Source organism: Protopterus annectens, chromosome 4.part0 (genome assembly GCF_019279795.1).
Source record: "Protopterus annectens isolate FY-2018-M chromosome 4.part0, PAN1.0, whole genome shotgun sequence".
Lineage (NCBI taxonomy): Eukaryota > Metazoa > Chordata > Ceratodontiformes > Protopteridae > Protopterus > Protopterus annectens.
Genome location: NC_056733.1, coordinates 1,464,139,454 through 1,464,162,809, shown reverse-complemented (window position 1 = coordinate 1,464,162,809; position 23,356 = coordinate 1,464,139,454). Strand labels below are relative to the sequence as shown.

At 40.6% G+C, this 23,356-nt stretch overlaps 1 protein-coding gene across 1 annotated transcript in view; it reads left to right on the top strand.

Annotated features, from left to right (window-relative positions):
- Positions 1-23,356, top strand: part of RAB24 (RAB24, member RAS oncogene family) — a 1,334,059-nt gene that overhangs the window by 181,194 nt on the left and 1,129,509 nt on the right. The gene's annotated exons all lie outside the window — the stretch shown is intronic.

Genomic DNA, 23,356 nt, shown 5'->3' with positions numbered 1-23,356 from the left:
ATTTGAGTTTTCAGTGAAGTGGTCGGGGTGAAATGAAATTTGGTGAATTGAGATTCAATGAAACAAAGTAGATCCATATATATATATAATCCCCTACCCCCAAAGAATGACTGAGTACAGAAATGGCTAAATAAGACTACTGGTAATAACTGGCAATATTGGATCGCGTATTTGAAACTTTCAAATATTATAGCAAATTTCTCATAAAAACATGTTATGACTAACTGCTACAGATTTTTTTTTGGTTCATTTGTTGGCCATTGCTGCTGACTTCAAAGTCTTTCCTACCCCTGTGATCCTGACCTCCACAAGTCCCTCCTCTGTCCACTTGCTGGTGTTACCTGCACTAGATAGGTATCCCTACTCAGAGAGCACTTGATCCTGAGTCTCCTTCCTTGCATTAAGGCTCGTTGGGTTTGAGATATGCCAAGGAAAGTGGAGTGAAATGAGGCAAGAAAGGGACCATCATGCTGTGGCCCATTTGTGCTTTTCTTTTAGCCTGACTTCTCTCACCCTACAGTGCTGATGGTGCCAAGCTAAGTGGGCAGTAATGATTAGCTCAAGCTCATATCTCCACTGTCTGGCCCAAAGGCCAGTTATGTCTTCTCTGTCCTCCCACACTTACCCAGCCCTGCATCATATGTTTGAGCTCTGGCCTTCACCAGAGTTTTGCTAAGGACTTCCAGCACAGTCCCTCCACCCCTAGCATAGGCCTGTCTGTCCTTCCTGCCAATTCTGTCAGATGATGGAGCAACTAATCAAACTTGGGTCATCTGGGTTGTAGTCATGGTTTTTATTCCTTTGTGCACCAGGATGGCCAACAGAATGTACTTATTTGGTGATGCTAGGTTTAAAGAAGCATAAATGGTGTTCTCTTCATGTAAAATTTTTCATTGCGTAAGTCTAAATTGGAGAAAGGGCAATCATACATCCAGTGGAAGAAAACACTTATCAGGAAAAATGTATGTTTGATTTTTAGTTTTGCTGTAATGAGAACTAAAATAAAAATATATTCTGGACATGTGATGCAGTCATCACTCTCAGCTGAAGTCTGGTACCCACCTTCCCAAATGGAACACAGTATAGCACTTCATAATGAACACTTCCTTACAAAACTTTCAAGAGTATTACAACAGAATACTCTGGTGCAAATGCACACAAGTCTGTTCAGTCCTGAGACATTTTGTTATATCTGCATGCTGAGTTTGACTTTAGTACATTTGTCCCTCTTATTACACACACATTTTAGTCGTACCATGTTTGCAGTGAAAAAGTGTTTTCGTTGGTGAGATGTATAGGATTGTTACTTCAGATGTAATGAAAATTCAGTAAAAAAATGTATTCTGGACATGTGATCCCTTTCTCAACTCATCAGACATCATATACCCCCAGCTAATGGAACAGACTGTACTGAAGCCTACCTGATTATGACAATGAAATGCCTTTGAAACACTACATTTGGTAGCAGTGCCTAATATGCCATATTTCACTCCTCTGTCTGAGCTCTTTACAGAGTTTTTAGGACTTACAGCATGCTGCTGCAGTATAAAATGTATATGCGACTGGCACTGCACCTGTAAAGATTTCTTTGCACCTCACTGCGACTTCAACACAAAATTTCCCTTGTTATATGGAGTCTTGGTTCTGCCAAGTTGCAGTCCTAAAAATGTTCATCTGTCTAACAAAATATGCAAGATTTTTACTTTTCATGTAGACTGCTCAGTAGAGGTATACTATGGATGTGATATGCTTACCGGGAACATGTGAGGTTTACCAAAAGAAACGGTACAAAGATTACCTATAGATAAAATAACTATTGCTGGAACATTTCTCATTGACCGTGAAGTTTTGTGTTTTCTTCACTGTTTTGCAACCGCAGAGTATGTTTATATAAGTTTGGAGGGATGTGGGGGGTGTTCCTCCACTTGGGTGGGTGCAATGGGCTTTGCCAATGCAAAAAAAAAAAAAAGTCTAGTCTCTGAGGTTTGTCAGATGTGTTGCCAGCTTGTTTTCAAACTGTCTGCATTCACTGTAACAACTGTTGATAGTGACATGATTCTGCTTTCTGCTGTTTTAAGCACAAGTCATATGCCTAACTCTAACAGAAACAGAGTCTTTATGGTGATAGTGAAATAGATGTAAATCTGAACATTGACAAGCAGGCCATATATAAATTTGCTTTGAAATTTTTTCAGAACTTTCAGAGAATTGCATCTGTACACTGCGGTACAGAACACACTAGAGTAGAGAGTGCAACTCTTCCATTAGATAATTCATTGCTGTGTAGTGCTGAAGCTGACTGCACTAAAATGTGCCCTTCGGTGTAGAGAGTTTTGGTCATGTGATGTAAGTGCCAAGAATGTATCTCTGTTTTATGAAATGTATGATTAATGAAATGTATATAATTGTCACTAATTAGTGTAGTGTGAGTTCATTAAGATACTCTGCCCAGGGTGCTACAAATCTCCATCATAGGCAGAATTATACACCCACCCCTGATAGAAGCAAGAGTGTAAAGCAACTTGTCGAAGTGTGATAGTGAAATGGCTTCAGAATTTAGCGTTTAGTTCCTGTAAAGGGAATGTAGGCCTCCTTTGAGAATCACAGTGGCTTGTTCAAGTATAGTGAGCACCCAAGGCTGAATTTTCCCCTTGGGGATTTTAATGTAGGTCAGTACTGAATTCCGTTACATTGCCCCCAATAGCCCAGGAAATTTTATTAATGACATGTTTGAAATGACAACATTTGAGGTTTGTCTAGTGAAATATTTATGATTTTGATTTCAAATACAATGATACAGCCCAGTGCAGATATGTTTTGGACATGCAGTGCAATCCCCTACATTGAGCATGTTGCATATCCAGCGCTAGTAAAATTCTGGTTATGGAAAACTGATAGTGAAAGGATTGTGGATCCCAACATTTGGTACTTTTGTAAAAAAAAGATCAGTTTTCAATTCCCAGTTAAGAGCTCCTAACATCTATACAGTGGATATAAAAAGTTTACACATCCCTGTTAAAATGCCAGGTTTTTGTGATATAAAAAAATAAGACCACAGTAAATCATTTCAGAACTTTTCCCACCTTTAATGTAACATACAACCTGTACAATTCAATTGAAAAACAAACAAATCTGCTGGGGGGGGGGTATAAAAAATAAATGTACAATACACAGTTGTGTGTGCACACCCTTAAACTAATACTTTGTTGAAGCACCTTTTCACTTTAATTACAACTTTCAGTTTTCTTGGGTACGAGTCTATCAGCATGGCACATCTTGACTTGGCAAAATTTGCCCACTCTTCTTTGCAGAAGCACTCCAAATCTGTTAGATTGTGAGGGCATCTCTAGTGCACAGCCCTCTTCAAGTAACCCCACACATTTTCTATTGAATTTAGGTCTGGGCTGTGGCTGCCGCTGGGTCATTCCAAAACTTTAATTCTCTTCTGGTGAAGCTATTCTTTTGTTGATTTGGATGTATGCTTGAGGTCATTCTCATGTTGAAAAGGAAATTTCTCTTCATCTTCAGCTTTCTAGCAGACGTCTGAAGATTTTGGGCCAAAACTGACTGATATTTGGAACTGTTCATAATTCCCTCCACCTTGACTAAAGCCCCAGTTCCAGCTGAAGAAAAGCAACCCCAAAGCATGATATTGCCACCACCATGCTTCACCATGGGGATGGTGTTTTCTTGATGATGTGATGTGTTGTTTTTTCACCAAATGTACCTTTTGGAATTGTGGCCAAAAAGTTCAGCCTTGGTCTCATCAGACCATAATACATTTTCCCACATGCTTTTGGGAGACTTGATGTATTGTTTTGCAAATTTTAGCCGGACCTGGATGTTTGTCTGTAAGAAAAGGCTTCTATCTTGCAACCCTACCCCATTGTCCAGACATATGGAGAATACAGGAGGTTGTTGTTACATGTAGTGCACAACCAATACTTGCCAGAAATTCCTGCAGCTCCTTCAGTGTTGCTGTAGGTCTCTTGGCAGCCTCCCTGACCAGTCTTTGTCTTGTCTTTTCATAAATTTTGGGTGATATCCAGTTCTTTGCACCATCACTGTTGTCCCATATTTTCTCCGCTGTTTGATGTTGGTCGTCACTGTTTTTCATGGTGTATTCAATGCTGTAGACATTTTTTGTTGTACCCTTCTCCTGATTGATACCTTTCAATAATAAGATCCCTTTGATACTTTGTAAACTTTGTGCTAACAATGGCTTTCGCTGTAAAAGGCAACTGAGTAAATGTCAGGAAAATCCTACTAGGACAGCTGAACTTTATTTGGGGTTAATCAGAGTCTCTATTTGATAGCAGGTGTGTACCCAAGAAGACTGAGTCCTGTAATTAAATAAAAAGGTGCTTCAACAAAGTATTAGTTTAAGGGTGTACATACACAACAAAGTATTAGTTAAGGGAACAGATTTGTTTTATATATATATATATATATATATATATATATATATATATATATATATATATATATATATACATACACACACACATATAAAAGAAAACAGGAAACATATTTATTGAATTGTAATCATGTGTTTTAAAAGCAACGCATAATATTTTCATTTGCAAACTTTATGCATCACTTAGTCTTTTATACAGTCATTGTCAGTCAACAATTGCATAATTCATTCAACTCATGCCTTCCCTTAAACCTCATTCCTTCTCCAAAAGCATTATTCTACATGTATTGTTCCCAAAATTCCTTTTTTTCTATAATTTGCTCATATCCTTTTCTAAGGATCCCACTTCCAGTTCCTTTATCTCTTGTTATATTCACTACTTCTAGTACAGTTGGTTGGTTTAGAGTTTGAGTTACATTTTCTAGTAATTGCTTTCTTGGCACCCACCACAATTAAATGCAGCCTGGCCTTGCTATCTCTAGGCAATTCTGATTTTTTTTTTATCACAGCTGAAAAAAATAATTTTCTTAGTTACACCACTTTGCTCACCCAGTATTTCTGACAATGTAGTAGTCTGCATGGAATTGAAGTCTACCAACTCATTACACTCCCCCAAAAATGTTCCCAATTAACTCTTTCTTCTCCATTACCCTCCAACATTTGCAGTGTACATGAAGAAAAAATATTGAGTGATTTGCTTGGGATATAAAAATACCTGTGCAAGCACTTCCAAAGATCCTAAATCTTCTATACTTTGTTGCATATTTGGGAGTCCTACATAAATCTTACCATTGTTTCTTTGTGAATTACTTATCTAGAATTTCTTCACAGTCCTTTCTAATCTTCTCTGATTAATTCCTGTAGTTATAATGTGGTATTTTATATGTACTACTAATTATCCTTTTAACAGCAGCTTCTGTTCTAGATTTTACTACAAACTCAACCAGTGCTGGTCTTTCACTTAGGATCCCCCTATTCTTTTCTCTTTGCCTATACTCTGATAATTAGTCCTTGATAAGGAAGGCAGTCACTCGCCTGCTGTACAGAATGAATTCTTGATCTCTTCCCATTCTGTTACATTTTCCTCTCCATTTTCTCACACTACCTTGGTTCCTTTGCCAATTTCTTCCAGTAAATTCCATCCCCCTTTTGTCTTTTCTCTGTACCCTTAATTGCATTCATCCCTATCAGCAGAATCTTTCTCCATCCCAGTGTTGGCTTAGTTCTTACAATACTTTTTATTTTATGAGTACAGTATTCTGTATGGTTATTGTTACTGTTCTTAAGGATCTACATCCAAAATCCTAGTTTCTCCTTATTTCTTGGGCTTCCCCTTGTTTCATCATCCCCCTTTCCACTTTGAATTATAGCTTTATGCTTGTGCTATGTATAGGAGCCTTAGCTGTGCAGCTTGGAAATACTCCTTCAAATTGAGTAATCCTAAACCACCTTGTTGTATTGGAAGGATCAACTTATCCCACTTGACTCTTGTCCTCTTCCCCTCCCTGATAAAAAATCCTTCAACTCTTTATTGCTATCCACAACTTCTCTGGTTGTTTAAAAAGTATGATCTGTATATAAAACTAAAGGGACTTAAAAACCATCTTTGCAATCCATATTCACAAAAGAGAGCTTCCAGTTTTTGTATTATCTTGTTTAGTCTTTCCAGATATCCTTAGCTGCCACAATAGAATCCTTTTTAATCCATACTTCTAAGTACTTCATTTTATCATGTCCCCATAAATCTAGGTATTGAGGAACCAGTTTGTCTGTGGGTACATAGTTTACAGCTGTTGTCTTTGGTTTATCTTCATTAATTTTGTAAGAATGTTTACAGCTGTTTTCTTTGTTTTATCTTCAAGTTTGTATGCATGTTCCACAGCATTAAAATGTCCTTTTCTGATTTTATCAGGTGCAAAATATTAACATCTGCAAATAGCCAACTTTTCTTGATTACCTTACCCAGTTGTATCCTTGTATTTCTGAGTCCCTTATTTTCATTGCCACTGGTTCTAAATATAACAAAGGGGAAAGAGGGCACCCTTGTTTGGTTCCTGTGCCCAAACATAACTTATCAAAGAGGAACTCCCACTTTAATTTTCACCTCTAATCCCTCATGTATCCTCCTAATTAACCTTGTTATTTTTTTCAGGGAATGCAAATGTTTCCATTGCCCTACTCATAAAATCCCAGCTTACTCTGTCAAATGCTTTCTCTGTGTCAAGTCCCACCAACAACAGTGATATTTTCTTACATTTTGCTTCCCTCTGGATCATCTTTGTTTTAGTAATGTCATATGTTTGCATCCCCCACAAAACCACATTGATCCATATAAATTTTTTTTATTTATTTATTTTTAAGATTTGTTGACCGAGAAAGTCTGATTAGGACAGAGCTTATTTTCAGTGGAGGCCCAGGGAGAAAAGCTCCAGATGCATGTCTTTGGAATGTGAGAGGAAACCTGAGTACTCTGAGAAAACCCACACAAACGCAGGGAGGACATTCAGACTCCACACAGAAGGCACCCCATCCAAGAATCGAACTGGAGAACCTTTTGGTGCGAGACGACAACATTAACTGCTGCACCACTGCATCATATCACCGTCATCATCTTTGCCATTATGTTAGCCATTTTAGGCATACACACTTTCTAATCATGGTGTAGAATCAAAATGGGCCTATATGAAGCTGAATATGATGGGTCTTTACCGTCTTTAGGTATTACAGCTTTCTTCCAGCATGTTGATGTCTCTTCTTTTAAAATATTGTTAATCAAAACATTCCAGTTCTTTAGCACTTTCTTCCATCTTTGCTTCCAATCTTCTACAGGAATACCATCTGTTCCTGGAGACATTCCGGTAAATTGGTTGTACATCACCATTTTTATGTCATCTATTCCTGTCCTACCTGTTACTAATTGAGCCTCGTCTACCTCTAACCTTGGCATATTTAATTCTTCTGAAAACATTTACATTTTTACTTTTTCTTTAATTTCCACATTTCTGTACCTTACACTTATTTTCATACACGTTATGCTATATTTCTAGTATCTCTAGTACATATCTAGTACATTTCCTGTGCACTGTGCTGTAAAGTCTTTCACAGATTTTTGACTAAGGTCTGTGGCAAATTATTTGTTTCTTATAGTTCATCTGTATTTGCAAACGGGTTGGAGGGAACAGATCAACCAAAAGTTGATGTGGCTCCCTGATGAAATATTAACACTTGAAATGCTGAGTGCCGACAAGCCAAAAGAAAAACAAGACTGAACACACACAAGATAGAATGTCAAAATCGCTCTTCTACTTTAAAGGAAACTCCACCCTAGAACTAAAAAAAAAATCTGTTTTTTTCACTCTGATTTTGTTTCCTGACCTATTTTTACACCTCAAGTCACTCAAGTGCTTTATTTTTAAATTTAGTCTGTTTTCCACAACATGGCTACCAATGGGGCTTGATGCATCAGTGTGGTCTTGTTCTCCCCCAACCCTTTCTCTTTCCCATAATGCTTTGTATGATTCATGCCAGACATAAGGAATTTTGAATTCCCATGCCATTGACATATAATGGGTTTTGTGAGGGTCACTGTTATTTTCTTTATCTTCTGTAAAATGACTGCTTCTTTTCTGTCTCTAATCACCTTCATTTATGTTTCGCTCAGACCTTGTTTTACACTATACTTGGAAGTTATCCAGCTACAGGCAGAAAAGTAACTAAATTGCAGGCCTTTGTTCAGTGTTTTCTTTTGTAGTTCAAGAGGAATTGAGAGTCTCCTCCCACCACACTACTGCAGAGGTTTTAAAACTGTCACTGCACTGAGACCCTTGCAGAATCAATTGCTAAACTTGAAGGCACATGGTATGAAACTAACTACAGATAAGACAATTGTTACAGTAGCAATGGGGGGGGGGGGGGGTCAGAAGAAGCCAAAAATTTAGATAGAAGGGAAATAGTGGAACAGGTTAACAGCTTCAAGTATCTGAGAGAGGTGGCTGAGGAGAAGCACAGTCTGAGTGAATAGGTCAAAGCTGGAACAGAGGAGCTGCAGCCAGGTGGGACAGAGTGGCAAGAGTAGTGTATGACAGAAGAATGCAAAATAAGATGAAATGTAAGATGTACAAAATAGTTTTGCGATCAATAATTCTGTATGGCACAGAAACCTGAGCAGTAAAGGTAGAACAGCTGTGGAAGCTAGAGAATGGAGATAAGTGCCTGAGAAGGATGGTAGGGTGCACACTGTGGAGCAGTCTAAATGAGGGTATCGGTGCAGAAGCCCAAGTAGCTCTGATTGCAGAGAACATCAAAGAAAGCAAATTGCAGTAGTTTGGGCACTTGTGCAGAAAAGCAGAAGTCAATCTGCTGAAGATTTAGGACACAGAGGGAAGAAGGCAAGGGGAAACAAGTGCATCCAGTAAAGAGATGGATGGATTGTGTGAGAGAAGACCTGCGATAGGCATGACTGTTGAAGAAGGTAGGAGAGTGACATTGAATCAAGAGAGATGACAGTTAATTCAACATCCCAAGCGATGTAGAAAATGAGGAAAAGAGGGTTTAACAGCTATTTCCTCCAAAGTGCAGATTTTGGCCTCTCTCACTCCATGCAAAATTGTGAGAGGCACTTTTTTTTTTTTTTTTTTTTTGCATCCCTTCTACTTCTGTTTCTCCGTGGACGATAATCTCATGCTGGAGAGGGTAATGTTGGACCATAATTTCATGCTGGAAGAGGGTAATGCTAGCTCTAAACCAGCTTCTGCAGACTTAGTTTCTTAAGTGGAATGTTGTGTTCTTGGGAACTATTGCTTCAGTAAGAAGGATTTTAGAGCTGAAAGCTTTTTAACTTCATCTACCTTATACCTCTCTTCACACAGCTAGAGTGTCACTGTGTATCAATCCTCCTTTCTTGCTCAGAATTTAATCCATGTCTATTAGCTGATCTTCATCTGCTTCCAGACTTATTCATTCATGGTGAATATCTGTTGCATTGTTTAGATATCTACAGGTGGCTCAGCTTTTATTTAGACTAAACCAAACTAAAGCAATAAGAAATTATTCCTCTTTTGCTTCCTTCTTTTCAAAGAAATTAGGTCAGAAAGTTTCTAAAGTAATTTTTTATTCTTGACTTTCCCGTTGTATTACATTTTGCTGCAGTAAGTAAGGCCATATCCGTACCTTAAGCTAGCAATGCTCATACAGCTGCATTAACGGCTACTTCTCAAATCTCTTTCAAAAATGTTTTAGTGGATGACATTTATGCAGCTGATTCATGGACATCAGTGAGCATCTTTGCAAGGCATTATAAAATGGGTGTTGCTTCAAGGTCAACCTTTGGAACTGCCATAATCTTGGGTACTCTTTCATGCTGAGCCACCCAAGTGGATTAGCTTGAGAATCCGTCCTAGAGGTGACAGAAGTGAAACTCTCATCATCTGATACAAAAGTTACTTCATAATGATAGATCTGCATTGGCTGTTACAACGGAGTTGCCACTCCCACCCACTGCTTTGGGGTTAACTGGATGCCATCTTCCTTGAAACTAGTCTTGCTGTTTTCCTTTAGGATTTTTTTCTGGTTGCTAAGACTTATGGACTTCTGTTTTTGAAGAAAGGGCCTTTAGCACTGAGGAAAAGGGCCTTAGCACTGAGGATTATGGTAAGGGAAGGGACTACAGTGACCTAGGAAAATTTTTGTGAGCTGAGCTAAGTAGCTGCTTGTCTTGGTCCTAGAGGTGAAAGAGATTAAAGTATCAATGTAGATCTGTTGGAACAGTAAGTACATAACTTTCATTTTTCGCTTATATGGCACACAGACTCTGTTATTAGAATGTACCCTTTCTGATATTGTGCACTTCCTTTGACTGTGAAAAAGTCACAAATTCTCCAAGGCTGTTTTTTTTTTCCTACAGATTCTCCCCTTATTACTCCTCATCACAAGCCAGATCAAAAGAATTGTAACTGTGATAGTGACAGCATTTGGTCATTCACTTTCAAGTGCAACCTGCCTCTCCATCCCTAAAAATAGCAACTTTGAGTAATTTTATCAGATGTTTGTAAAGAAAGCATAAGAAATATTTGTCACAGTAATGTATTTCACTGTTTTGCTCTCAGATGCAGGCACTGTTCACTGCACAGCAAGCCGTATCAATAACAACTGTTTAACAGTAATTGTATAACTGCCATTAGGTTTCACCCACAGTATGCCCTCACTTAAAAAGTAGGCATTTTCTGTCTGCACCTCTATTGATTTAGCTGTTATAAAAAAAAAAAAAAAAAAAAAAAACTGCCACAGTTGTATTACATTGTGCTTTGCTCAGACATGTACACTTCTGCCATTGACCAGCCATATCTCTCATCAGCTGTGTAATTATCCATTGCCTTAACACACACTGTCTTCCAAAGTGTACCCACCTTCTGTGTAAACCTGTGATCATAATGAAAGAAATAATGGTCAGAGTAGTATGTTTCATCCTATTGTTCTTGTACACATTCAGCTGGCTCCTTGAGAAGCCATACTGGTGATTGTTTAATAGTGATCAAGTAGCAGCCCTTTTCTTTCTACGCTCTCTCTTTCTCTCTTCACCTCTCACCTTTGCATTTTTTAACTACTTGATCCACTATATGACGACCACTTCTTTCGGCTTTTCCCGGTTAGGGGCCGCCACAGCGGAACTCCGGTCCGCTGATGATTGGCAGTAGATTTTCATGGTGCCAAGGTGCCAGCCCGACGCCCAACCTTCAACGAAGGCACGCCCATTCACGCATGTCTTTCAAACGCCACTCGACCATTGGGAGGACATGCATACTCGGCACAGAAGGCGCTGCAGCCGAGAATCGAACGGGAGAACCTCTTGCTATGAGGTGACAACGCTACCGCTGCACCACCGTGGCTTACTATATGACTGATCTAAGCAAAAGAAATAATGGCATTAGTACTATATTTGTGTCCAATTGTCATGCACATGCTCCCACCCCTGTTCACTGTGACTTAAAAATTATAAATTAATTAAAATAAGAAAATTGAACAGATTACTGCCCTGAGTAATGTATGGTTGCCCCGCAACAGATCCCATTTATTCCATCTGTCCGATCTGAATTTTAAGTTCTCCAGTCATTTGTCAGATCTGAATCTGCAAAACTAGTGCTCCAGCCTCATGCCCCTTAAGAATGTTTTCCCATCATGCCCTTGTGAGTAAGATTACCTTAGATTTCACTTGCTGCCATCTCAAATATAAATGGATTTTTCATATGTTAAAGTTTAGTGCTTCTCCTTGATTTGTTGTTCGCTTTATATCCTTCTAACTTTAATATTTATAGTCTTGAATACCATTATTACATTGCCTTAATACTGCCTTTTAATCCTAGCCACCTTTCCTGAAATTATTCTTTGCCATCTGGTTGTCTGCCCTTTTGCCATTGCTGTGCTACCGGCTCTATTAAAAATAGAAAAAAAGAAGAAAGCATTCTATTTTTACAACTTATTGTTTCCCTGTGTATTTCACTAGCTAGTATGATCATTCCTGTCCTTGACGTGTTACTACTGGTTGCTGTACTTTTGTTGTTTGTTACTGATACTCTCCCTGTCTACAGATAAGGGGGGGAAACGCTTCTAAAAATGCCAAAACTGTGGGCATAAAAATCCCCAGCCCAAGACATTTATGATTTTGTGTGTATTGTGTTTGGGTGTGTGGCATTATCGGAGGATTGCTAAGCATGTGTAAGGCCTTTGTATTCTGTTACTTCTCAAACCACAAAAGTAAGCTAAGAGTGTAATGCCCCCAGATGCTGAGAAAGAGAAGTCTATGAAATTTGCTGACATGCATCCTTCTTGACTTGAATACTCTGCGTGAAGGAAAAGTTGCCCAGAAGACCTGGGCCCATCTTCAGTTAAGACTACTACAGTTGAGTTGACTTTGCCATTTACACCAATGTACACTCCTCCATCAGAGCCTCATCTGTCTGAGCTGATACTTATTTCAGATCAGTCATTTAAAAGGATTTTCAGCAGGACATCTTCTGAAAGGGAGTTAACCAGGATCACATTTTGCCTTCCGTCCACATAGTCCTACAAGAAGATTTCTGAGGTAGATCTGGATTACATGATGAAGACTTTTTCTCCAGATACAGATTGAAATGGAAGTCTTCCCACCCTTATTGATTCCAAAGGTGGATAGGGCTTGTCCAGCCATCCCTTTTACTAGCACCTTCCCTGGTGCAGGTTATGAGACCAGTGGCCTCTGAGATTTCAGACCCAAGGTTTGTTCTTTTGACCATGATACCTGTTTTGGCATTTGAAAGGTAAGATCAGACACAATTCACTCTGTTGATGTTGGATCTTTGGCTCCCTCAATGGAGCTGTCACTTATTTCTGTTGCCAAGTCAAAAGATCAAGAGAGTTCTCCATAACCCTATCCAGAAAATTCCGCTTTTGCGAAATCCTTGAACTTATGTAACAGAGGTATCCTGGCCCACAGACACCCCCCCCCCCTTTCAGGTCGAGGAAGTTCTCATTGAGCCTTATGGTTTGGCACCCTCTTCTTGGATGGTGCCTCCTGAAGGCAGACTGATTGATCTTGCAGTTAGGAGATTAGTAGTAGGAACACAGTACTTGTAAGATGGCTGGACAAAATTCTCAGAACCCCCAAAAACAGACAATACTACTGGTCAATTCTGTTGTCATGACAACAAAGACAAGAAAGAATGCAGCCATTGTTCATCCACCCAGTAAGGAATCCAGGACTGTGGACAGATTAGGGAGGTGGGTGTATCCTTTGGGCCCTTTTGTGCTAAGAGCATTGGAAGTATGCCATTCACATGAATCAATTTCAGAGAGTTGGAACAAGCACTGAATACTTTGAGAAGGCCTCCAACATTGAACTGTGGGAAGCACTTGGTGTTGTCCCGGAGTACGATGATTAACATCCGTAGCCTCTTTATGTGGATCAGGCACAATGTAGCCAGTGAGCAGGCTAAGGTTGCAGGAGCAGGCGTCACAATGGGACATCAAGCCTGGTTGCACATACCCGATTTTGCGGGCATCTTTAAAATGTCCTTTTCAAGTGTCCGCTGTGATGGATCATCCTTGTTTGGTCCTTTCATGAACGAGAGGATGCAGAGCTGTGAACAAGATGGTAAGGCCCTTTCTGCCACCTGATTGAAGTTTGGAAGCCTGCAAAGATCGTACAGCAGAAGCCCAAAGGGTACAAAGGCACTCTGATCTAGGAAATTGAACTGCAAGCCATTTAAATCAACTTCTGACAGGGGTAGCCAAGGCAGAGGTGGCCCCTTTAATGGACTCTGGCCCAGAAGGTTAGGGGAGCTGCAAAACCAGGGTTATTGTGGGTCCTTTTTTGACAGGTAACCCCATCATCCCTAATGGGCTGCCTCATTGCTCCCCTCTGGAGACGGTTGGGGATCATTTATTTGTATGCTCACCTGCATGGATTGCCATCGCACAGGACAGAAGGGAAAGACGGATCATATCCAGTGACTGTACAGTTCCCCTTTTTCTTGCTCCCAAGAAATACCACACCATTAACTAGAGGCAGCAAAAAACTCTCAGTTAACCGGCACTCATGTGGATTGTTAGATACTGGATAACTGTGGTTTCTGACTGCTTGAGAGTTACTATTAAAAATAGGCCTAATACTGTACCCTGTACTATTTGTTTGGTTTGACTTGTTCTCAGGTTGGGGAGAGAGGAAATTTATTCTCATCATCCTTTTTAAAACTCTAAAACATTAAAAAATTAAAGGTATGTTTCTGCATGGTGAAAAAGTGCAACACATGAAAATTATACTGCATTTCTTCAATATTTTTTTGCCGGTTGCTTGAGTTCCGGTTAGCTTAAAGTTTACTGTATGTATACTTGTACTGCTTCTTTTGTGTCAGAGACCCCTAAACCCTCCAATCTGCTTCCCCCTTTACCATGGTCTCCCAAGCTGCTTTGGCTATTTTTACATGGAGATAGGCATCTTGGAAATCTACAGAGCACATCCAGTCATTCACCTGGAGGCAAGATAAAATTCACTGCACTGGGACATCTTGAAATGGGTCTTTACGTAATCGTTCATGCGACAGAGGTGTAAAATAGGCCTAAGGTCTTTTTCTTCAGAACCAAAAGAACCTGGAGTTGAAACCATGACCTTAGCTGGTCTGGTGGGACATCTTGGATGGCTCTTTTTCATTAATGACAAAACCTCTGTTTACTGTAGTAGCCAACATATTAAGGTTCATAGACACTGATTATATGGAAACCTACAAGTGAATACAGTTTAATGCAATCAGGAAGATGAATCAAAGAACAAATACACTGATGCATGGCCTTAAAAATGTGTACAAGGATTCTGTTTTGAAAACAGCCCAAAGGTAAACTTAATTCTGCACTGGCCAGATGCATTTTCTATGAATGTGGGTTTTCATGCCGTTTCAAAGAATATGAATTTTTCCATTTCAGTGAATGTGAGTTTCAAGGGCAGAGAAGTTTACTGCTTATGGTAAGTCTGTTTTCATTGCGAGACTGTATTGTTTAGCAAATGGCTACCTGTGTTTGCACTATTTTATTTCAATATCTATAATGACTGTAGAAGCAAATAAGAGAACAGTATGCATGGTAACTGGTGAGAAATGACCAAATAATGGAACACTGGAATGGCTGAAGACGGGAGCTGCAGGAGCAGCTAGGGCCCTATTTGACCGTGATCTGGTCTGGTATTTAAAGTAGAAAATACTATGCAGAAGTAGTTGTAGCTAGATACCTTGTAATGTAGTTATTCTTCCTATGCATTTAAATAATTTAAGGAAATGACTGGAGTGGCTTTCTTGGGGAGTGACCCTGTGGGTGTGGCTCAAATAGTGGTGTTTCATGACTGTGGTGTGGTTGGGGCTTAAGGGGCGCCGGAGCACTACTTCACCTAGACCCTAACAGAGCTAGAATTGGAGCAGACCAAGAAGAATCAAAATACCTTTTCATATGCGGTAGCAAAGAGCATTGCAAGAAAAGTTGAGAGACAGAGCTGTCCTGATAGAGGCATGAAACAGGAGAAAGACAAACCCTGAAATGAAGATGGAGAAAGAAACAATAAAACCAGATACTGGGAACAGGTGTTAGTAGATAATTAGCTAAAAACCTGGATGGAAGTGAAAGAAGAGTTTCAGATAGAAGATAGTTCAGAATGGAAATACCAGGGGGAATAAACAGATGGAATAAGATGAAATAAGATGAAAAAGAAATGGCAGGAAAAGGTACCATAAATAGTGAAAGCAGCAGAACATGGAAGACAAGGTGGAAGGAGTACTAAAGGGCTGCTAGGAATAACAAGGCGATGACTATAAGAAAATGAAGGAAAGTTAGTAGAGGAACAAAAGAGGACATGGGAAAAGGAGATAACAGGAAGAAATAGAGTTGGGAGAATAGAGTTCAGTACTAAAATAGCCAGTATGTGCGACTTAGGCTAGGAAATTCAGGATATTTGCTTGTTGGTGCTTACACAATTTATATATTCCAGCACAAATAGTGATATTTCCAAATACTGCTGGATTATGCTGGAAGTGTATGGAAGAGAGGGGAACATGGACAACGCACATTTTGGGTCTGTAAAGAATTGGGGAGTCCAGAAGTCTGGTACAACACTTAACAGAACAGGTATCACTAGAAGTAGGGCCTTTAACATAGAAACTGTATTTATTAAGGTCTAGCAGTAAAATAATGGAAAAAGATCGGGGGCTTATAGGGCTGTTAATAACAAGAAAGCAATAATAAAAAGATGGAAATAGGACAGGCCCCAACAAGTGATATTGAGATCATGAAGAACCAAGTGTAAGAAACCAAAAGAGTAGAAGAAATGGGAAAGGGCAATTCAAAAGCTAAACATAAATGGCAAATTCTAATGTGGAGGAGGAACTAGTGACCAACAATATACAGTAATAAAATGGAAAAGCCCCATTCAAAGACCACATTGCTAAAAACAGAAGTCAATTAGTCAGCCAAGTAGGAAGAGATTTTGAGTAAGGTAACAAAGAAGAGGAAAGTTCTACCAGGCTCCATTGGAGGAGTAGAGGAAATGTGAATATTCCTTTACATTTTACATTTCCCAAAAAATGTTGACTAAGTGTAAAATATTACATGGAGATGAGTAAATCTATGTGGAAGGAAAGGACAGTGTGAAAGGAAAAGTAAAATAAGCATTGAATCACTGGAGAATGTAAAGAATGAGAATGCACATGAAAACATGTACTTGACTTACCCCCCCCCCCCCACACACACACACACATAAACACACTTTCACACTTTTTGTACTGTAAGTTCTGGGTCCAACCTGCTATGACTGTGTGTTAAAATTATAGTTTTGTGGGCAGACAGAATCAGTATGGCCAGCTAGGAGATTAAATGGTACTAGTCCAACATGTATGGGGTAGCATTTGGAAGAGTAATATAGAAAATATCCTTAAAATTGCTAAAGCATTTCTTAAATGTCTGCACTTCTGTGTAAGAGCCCGTCAGTTTCAGGCCCTTTCATTTGGTCTCACCATAGCCCCCTGGGTGTTTACTAAGTGCATGGGAGTCGTAACAACTCGCCTATGACTCTAGGACATCAGGGTGTGTCCCTATCTAGACAACTTGCCCATAGCTATCCAAATACTGGAATTGTTAAAGGAATGGTCAACTTCCTCCGGTTCGGATTCATTGCATACCATCTTGATGCTACCACATTAACAATATCTTTTTTTTTTTTGTCAAGAGAAGGAAAGTGTTTATAAACTACATCCAAACTTTTCTTCTTGCCATTCCCCCTACAGCAGCAGTTGATCTTCAAGGTTGTGTGACTAAAGGTAAACTTTGCTCAATTGCACATGATAATTCTACAGTAGCTTCTCATGATTCAGTGGTACCAGCTCTGTCAACCTCTGTCCAACCTGATCATAATCAACCTTTGCAAGCAAGAGTTATGATGCTGGCAAGATTCCCCCTATGTTCATTCTGCGAGACACTTTATTGTGCAGCTACTGGCTGCAGTGGTCACTATGGATATTTCCACATTGGGGTGAGGTGGGCATTGCAAGGAGAGTATGGTCCAAGGATTATGGAGTCAAGAACAGGCCATTCTTTACATCAGTGTTCTGAAGATGTGAGCAGTCCTTCTAACCTTGCATGAACTTCAGGGCTACCTTCCTGTATGAGTGATTTCTAGAGTTGTTGTGTCTTTCGGCTTTTCCCGGTTAGGGGTCGCCACAGCGGAACTCCGGTCCGCTAATGATTGGTAGTTGATTTTTACGTGCCGAGTTACCAGCCCTGACGCACAACCTTCAACAAAGGTACGCCCATTCACGCATGCCTCCACGCAGAAGACGCTCTAGCTGAGAATCGAACCGGACAGTGTCTTAGATTGTTTGGTACATCAACAAGCTGGGGGAGAGAGAGGATCTTACCCTTATACCAAGAGAAAGTGAGGGACCCTTATACCAAGAGGAAGTGAGGGTATGGCAGTGTGAGATAGCTTTGCATTGCTTTCTAGTTGCAACATGTATCAGTTGGTCTCTTAGTTGCTTTGTGGGCAAGTTAAGCAGGTCAGTCGTAATGCCTCATGAATGGTTCCTATCCAGTAGTAGCTCAGTAGAGTATCAACTGTTGAGGCCAGCTCAAGAGATCTGTTTTTCCCCATCCATTTCCGAGTGCAGGAGGCACTTTGCCATGATCCATCCAGAGGCCAAGTCTCCATGATGCATTGTGATTGAGCACTGGCCTGCTGGGCTACTGTATGCTGCCCCCATACTCCTGATTCATACACAAGGCAATCCGCTGCAAAGCATCAATAATTACTCATTGCCCCGTTTTGTCCTAAGCAAATCTGGTTTCCCCTGTTCAAGCCTCATATCAGCCCCCCCCCCCAAGATTCTGGATCACAGACCAGATCTTCTTTCCCCACCCATCACGGAATCCTCACCAGTTCACAGCCTCAGACTAATTGTTTAGTTTCTCCAGTTAAAGTGATTGCCAACAGACCATCTCTGTCCTCTGGCATAGGATCCTGTCTGCCTTTCAAAAGGATTCCATCCACAAGTTGTACCTTGGGAAGTGGAAATGATTCATCATCTGGGTGATTGTCCAGGGCATTGATCCTTTTTCTACTCCTGTTAAAGATATTCCTTGTTTCTGGTACACCTTGTTCAGTTCTGGTTATAGATTTTCCGCTATAAAAGTTCAGTTAGCATCCATTTTTAACTTTCACATTAGTCATGAAAGTTGTTTGTTGGCCTCTCGCAAACTTTGCAAAGCATTTTTCAAAGGAGTCTTCTTAACCAGCCTCCAGTCAAAGAGCCACCTCCCCCCGTGGGACCTCATTGTTGCACTGGAGGCTTTTATGAAACCTGCATTTAACCCTGCATCTACAGCACAGTTGAAATTTCTTTCATGGTAAACTTTTTCTTGCAGCTATCATTTCTTCAAGAAGACTTTCAGGACTACAGGCTTTGTCTTCATCTGTGCCTTGTTTAGTTTTCCTCAAGGACAACTGTGCACTAATCCCTTTTTCTACCTAAAGTGGCTTCTAAAGTGAACATAAGTCATCTGATTCACTTGCCATTATTTTTTCCCCAGTTAGGCCAACAGGGGTGAGTATGTCTTGTGTACTTCAAACATTCATAGACCACTAAGGCTCTACCTTCAAAGATCACAGCCCTTCTTCAGAAAAGACCAACAGCGTCTTGTTTCCTTTGCAGGTAACAAACTGGGTACTAGTCTGTCCAAGGTCACCCTTTGCAGGTGGCTTTCAGATTGCATTTCTTTTATGTATTCAACCTATTGTCACCCATTATCTTGCACGCCAAAAGCTCTTTCTGAAAAGTCTTTTTTCACTTCTATAACCTTCATTAGGAAGTCCTCGACTGATGAGATTTGTGCAGCAAGGTACATGGTCTACATTGCATACCTTAACAAAGCACTGCAAGTTAGATGCTATATCCAGGACTAGGGCTTCCTTCAAAGTCAGTATCCCAAAAGGTCTGCTGTCATGATACCACCCATTTGTTGTAACTTGGGATTCTGACCCAAAAGTCAGAATGGACAGATAGTGGGGTACTGGATCCTTTCATTACTTTCTGTCTAATATGACACCCCCCCCATTCTCCTTCCAAGTTGTCATTTGTAGGACCTGAAAAATGTTTACATTTTTTATCATCTCTGCCGTGATTTCTTTCTCTTTTCTGCCAGACTGTGTCTTAGGAAATTATCATCTCTGCTACGATTTCTCTTTTTTTTTTTTGCTACCAAACAAGCATGCACTAGGGCGAGTTGCTGTGAGCATGCCTTTTAGTGTTTACCTCATGTTGCAACAGGACACGCACTTGAGTAGCACTCACCTGCATTACGTAGTGGGGAAGTGAGAAGCTGTGCTTAAGTATCATGATGTTTCACTTTTCGGTGACATTTTTTTTCTTTTTCTTTTTTTAATCCTTGAGATAAATTATTTTATTTGTAAGATTATTAGACTACTGAAATAATGCCTGAAGTGTGTGAGCAGAATTTTTTTTAAAATTTTAAGTCATACCTTTTCATCATCTTCTTTTGGCCGTTCCCGTTAGGGGTCACCACAGCGGATCATCTGTTTCCATTTCTTTCTGTCCTCTGCATCTTGCTCTGTCACACCAACCACCTGCATATCCTCTCTCACCACATCTGTAAACCTTATCTTAGACCTTCCTCTTTTCCTGTTACCTGGTAACTTCATTCTTAGCATCTTTTTCCCAATATACTCAGCATCCCTCCTCAGCACATGTCCAAATCAATGTAATCTTGCCTCTCTGGCTTTGTCTCCAAACCTTCCAACCTGGGCTGACCCTCTAATATACTTACTCCTGTCCACCCTCGTCACACCTAGTGCAAATCTTAACATCTTTAACTCTGCCAAATCCAGCTCTCACTCCTGCCTTTTTGTCAATGCCACTGTCTCCAACCCATATAACATAGTTGGTCTCACTACCCTCTTGTAGACCTACCCTTTCACTCTTACTGGTACTCGTCTGCCACAAATCACTCCTGTCACTCTTCTACACCTCTCTTCCACACTCACCATTACTCTGAATTATTGATCCCAAGTATTTAAACTCATCCACCTTCGCCATACTCCTTGCATCCTCACCATTCCTCTATTCTCCCTCTCATTCACACACGTATATTCTGTCTTAGTCCTGCTGATCTTCATTCTTCTTCTCTCTAGAGCATATCTCTATCTCTCCAGGGTCTCCTCCACCTGTTTCCTACTCTCACTACAGATCACAATGTAGTCTGCAAACATTGTAGTCCATGGGGACTCCTGTCTGATCTTGTCTGTCAACCTGTCCATCACCATTGCAAATAAGAAAGGCTCAGAGGTGATCCTTGATGTAATCCCACCTCCACCTTAAACCCGTCTGTCACTCCCACCGCAGACCTCACCGCTGTCATAGGTTCATAGGTAGGTACTAGGCTATTGGCCCTAGGGCCTATACAAGCCCAGCCAAAAAGGTACCCTGGCTTTTGCCACCCAAGAAAATTTATTTTCTTGTGCCACTGTCTAGCAGAGCCACATAAGTGATCCCTGGGGTGAATTTCCTATTTCCCATCCAGTCATTAAGATTTTTCTTGAAGAGTGCTAATGAGCAGCTTTGTTTGATATAGATAGGTAGTTCATTCCAGAGTATGGGAAGTCTCTGGGACAGGAATCTATTCCTCTGGCATGTTCTGTTTATTGTGGTGACAAGGTTTAGGTCCCTAGAGCATGTAGCTCGGAGGGTTTGGGATTTCTTTAAGTGGAGCATGTCCAACAGCTCTGGGTTTGACATAGCTTTGTATGTTAGGCAGAGATCACCTCTGAGTAGGCAATATCCGATGGAGTAAAGCTGGAGTTTTTTGAGACAGTCTGCGTAGGGCATCTGTTTTGAGGCCGGTAATCCTCTTTGTGAGGTATTTCTGCGGTCTTTCCAGTTGTTGTAGATGTCTTGTGAGGTACATACCAAAAGGGGCGTTATACTCTATAATGGGTCTAATGAGTGATGAGTAAAGGGGAACAATTACCTCTTTTTTTCTGGATGAGAAACCTTTTGTGATGGTGTGCCACGTAGAAGGATTTCCTGACTACTGGGGTGATGTGATTATGAAAGGAGAGACTACTGTCCACCTGTGTCCCAAGGTCTCTTATCACACTTTCGGTGTTATGTATACTACCGCCTGTGTTGTAGTTCATGGGTACAGAGTTTTTACCAAAGGGGGTGATGATGCACTTTTTGGCATTGAGCTTGAGGCCATGGCTTTGACACCAGGCATCTGTCTCAGTGAGGCCCTTTTGTAGGATGTCCACATCGTTAGGAGTTTGGATTATGGCTCCTAGTTTGCAGTCATCTGCAGACTTTGTTAGCCAAAGACCTTCTGTGTCAGCCTGTACTTCAGAGAAGTAGATACCAAATGGGAGAGGACCCAGGACTGAACCCTGTGGTACTCCAATTGTCACTGGTCTGAAGTCGAATTTGGAGTCTGCTACTTTCACAGTTTGGGTTCTGTCAGTGAGCCAGTTGGCAACCCATCTTGTGACATAGGGATTTATATCTAGTTTAGTGAGTTTATCTATAATTCCAGAGTGGGGGATGGTGTTGAAAGCCTTGGCAAGATCTAGATAGGCTGTGTGAACCACATTACCCTCATCTACGGCTTTGGTGACTGCTTCAAAGAAATCCATCAGGTTTAGGAGACATCATCTGCCTTTTACAAACCCGAACTGGGTGGGTCCAGAGTTTGAAGATTACCATTGTCTTTGTTTATAAGTTCCATGATGATATATTCCATGGCCTTGCAGACCAGGCTCATCTGGCTAATGGGGCGGTAGTTCCCGGGGTTAGTAGTGGCTCCCCCCTTGTGGAGTGGGATAACCGTTGCTGTGCGCCATTCAGCATGCACAGAGCCTGAGGTGAGGCTATGATTGAACATGGTACTTAGGTGGAGTGCCAGTTTGTTCTGTAGTTTGTGTAGAACGCAGGCTGGGATGTTGTCTGGTCCCATGGATGCTGTGTTCTTGGTTTTGGAGAGTGTTTTTTTACCTGTGCAGCCGTGATTACAGGAACTTTGCATTCTTCCAGTGTAGAGATCGGCCCTTTAGTGGGTGAGAGGGAGGTGTAAAGTTAGCACTGAACCTGTCTGCCAGGATGTTGGCAATGTCAGTTGGGTCTGTATATTTATTTATTCAAATGCCATTGTGCTGTAACTCAGAGCAGATCTGAGTGTTGCCATTGAGATTCCTGTCACACTACCCTCGTACATATCCTGTACCACTCTTACATACTTCTCCGACACTCCCAACTTCCTCATACAATACCACAACTTCTCTCTAAGCACCCTGTCATATGCTTTCTCTTAAGTCTACAAAAACACAATGTAACTCCTTCTGACCTTCTCTGTACTTCTCCATCAACACTCTCAGAGCAAACATTGCATTTGTAGTGCTCTTTCGCGGCATGAAACCATATTGCTGATCACTAATCATCAAGTTCCTTCTTAACCTAGCTTCCACTACTCTTTCCCATAACTTCATGCTGTGACTCATCAATTTAATCCCTCTGTAGTTACTACAGCTCTGCACATCACCCTTATTCTTAAAAATCCGTACCAAAACACGTTTTCTCCATTCCTCAGGCATCCTCTAACTTTCCAAAATTTCTTTAAACAATCTGGTTAAAAACTCCACTGCCATTTCACCTAGACACCTCTATGCTTCCACAGGTATGTCATCTGGACCAACAGCCTTTCCATTCTTCATTCTCTTCATAGCTATCCTTAATTCCTCCTTGCTAATCCATTGCACTTCATGGTTCACTATCCCCACATCATCCAACCTTTTCTCCCTCTCATTCTCTTCATTCATCAACCCCTCAAAGTACTCTTTCCATCTGCTCAAAGCACTGTCCTTGCTTGTAAGTATGT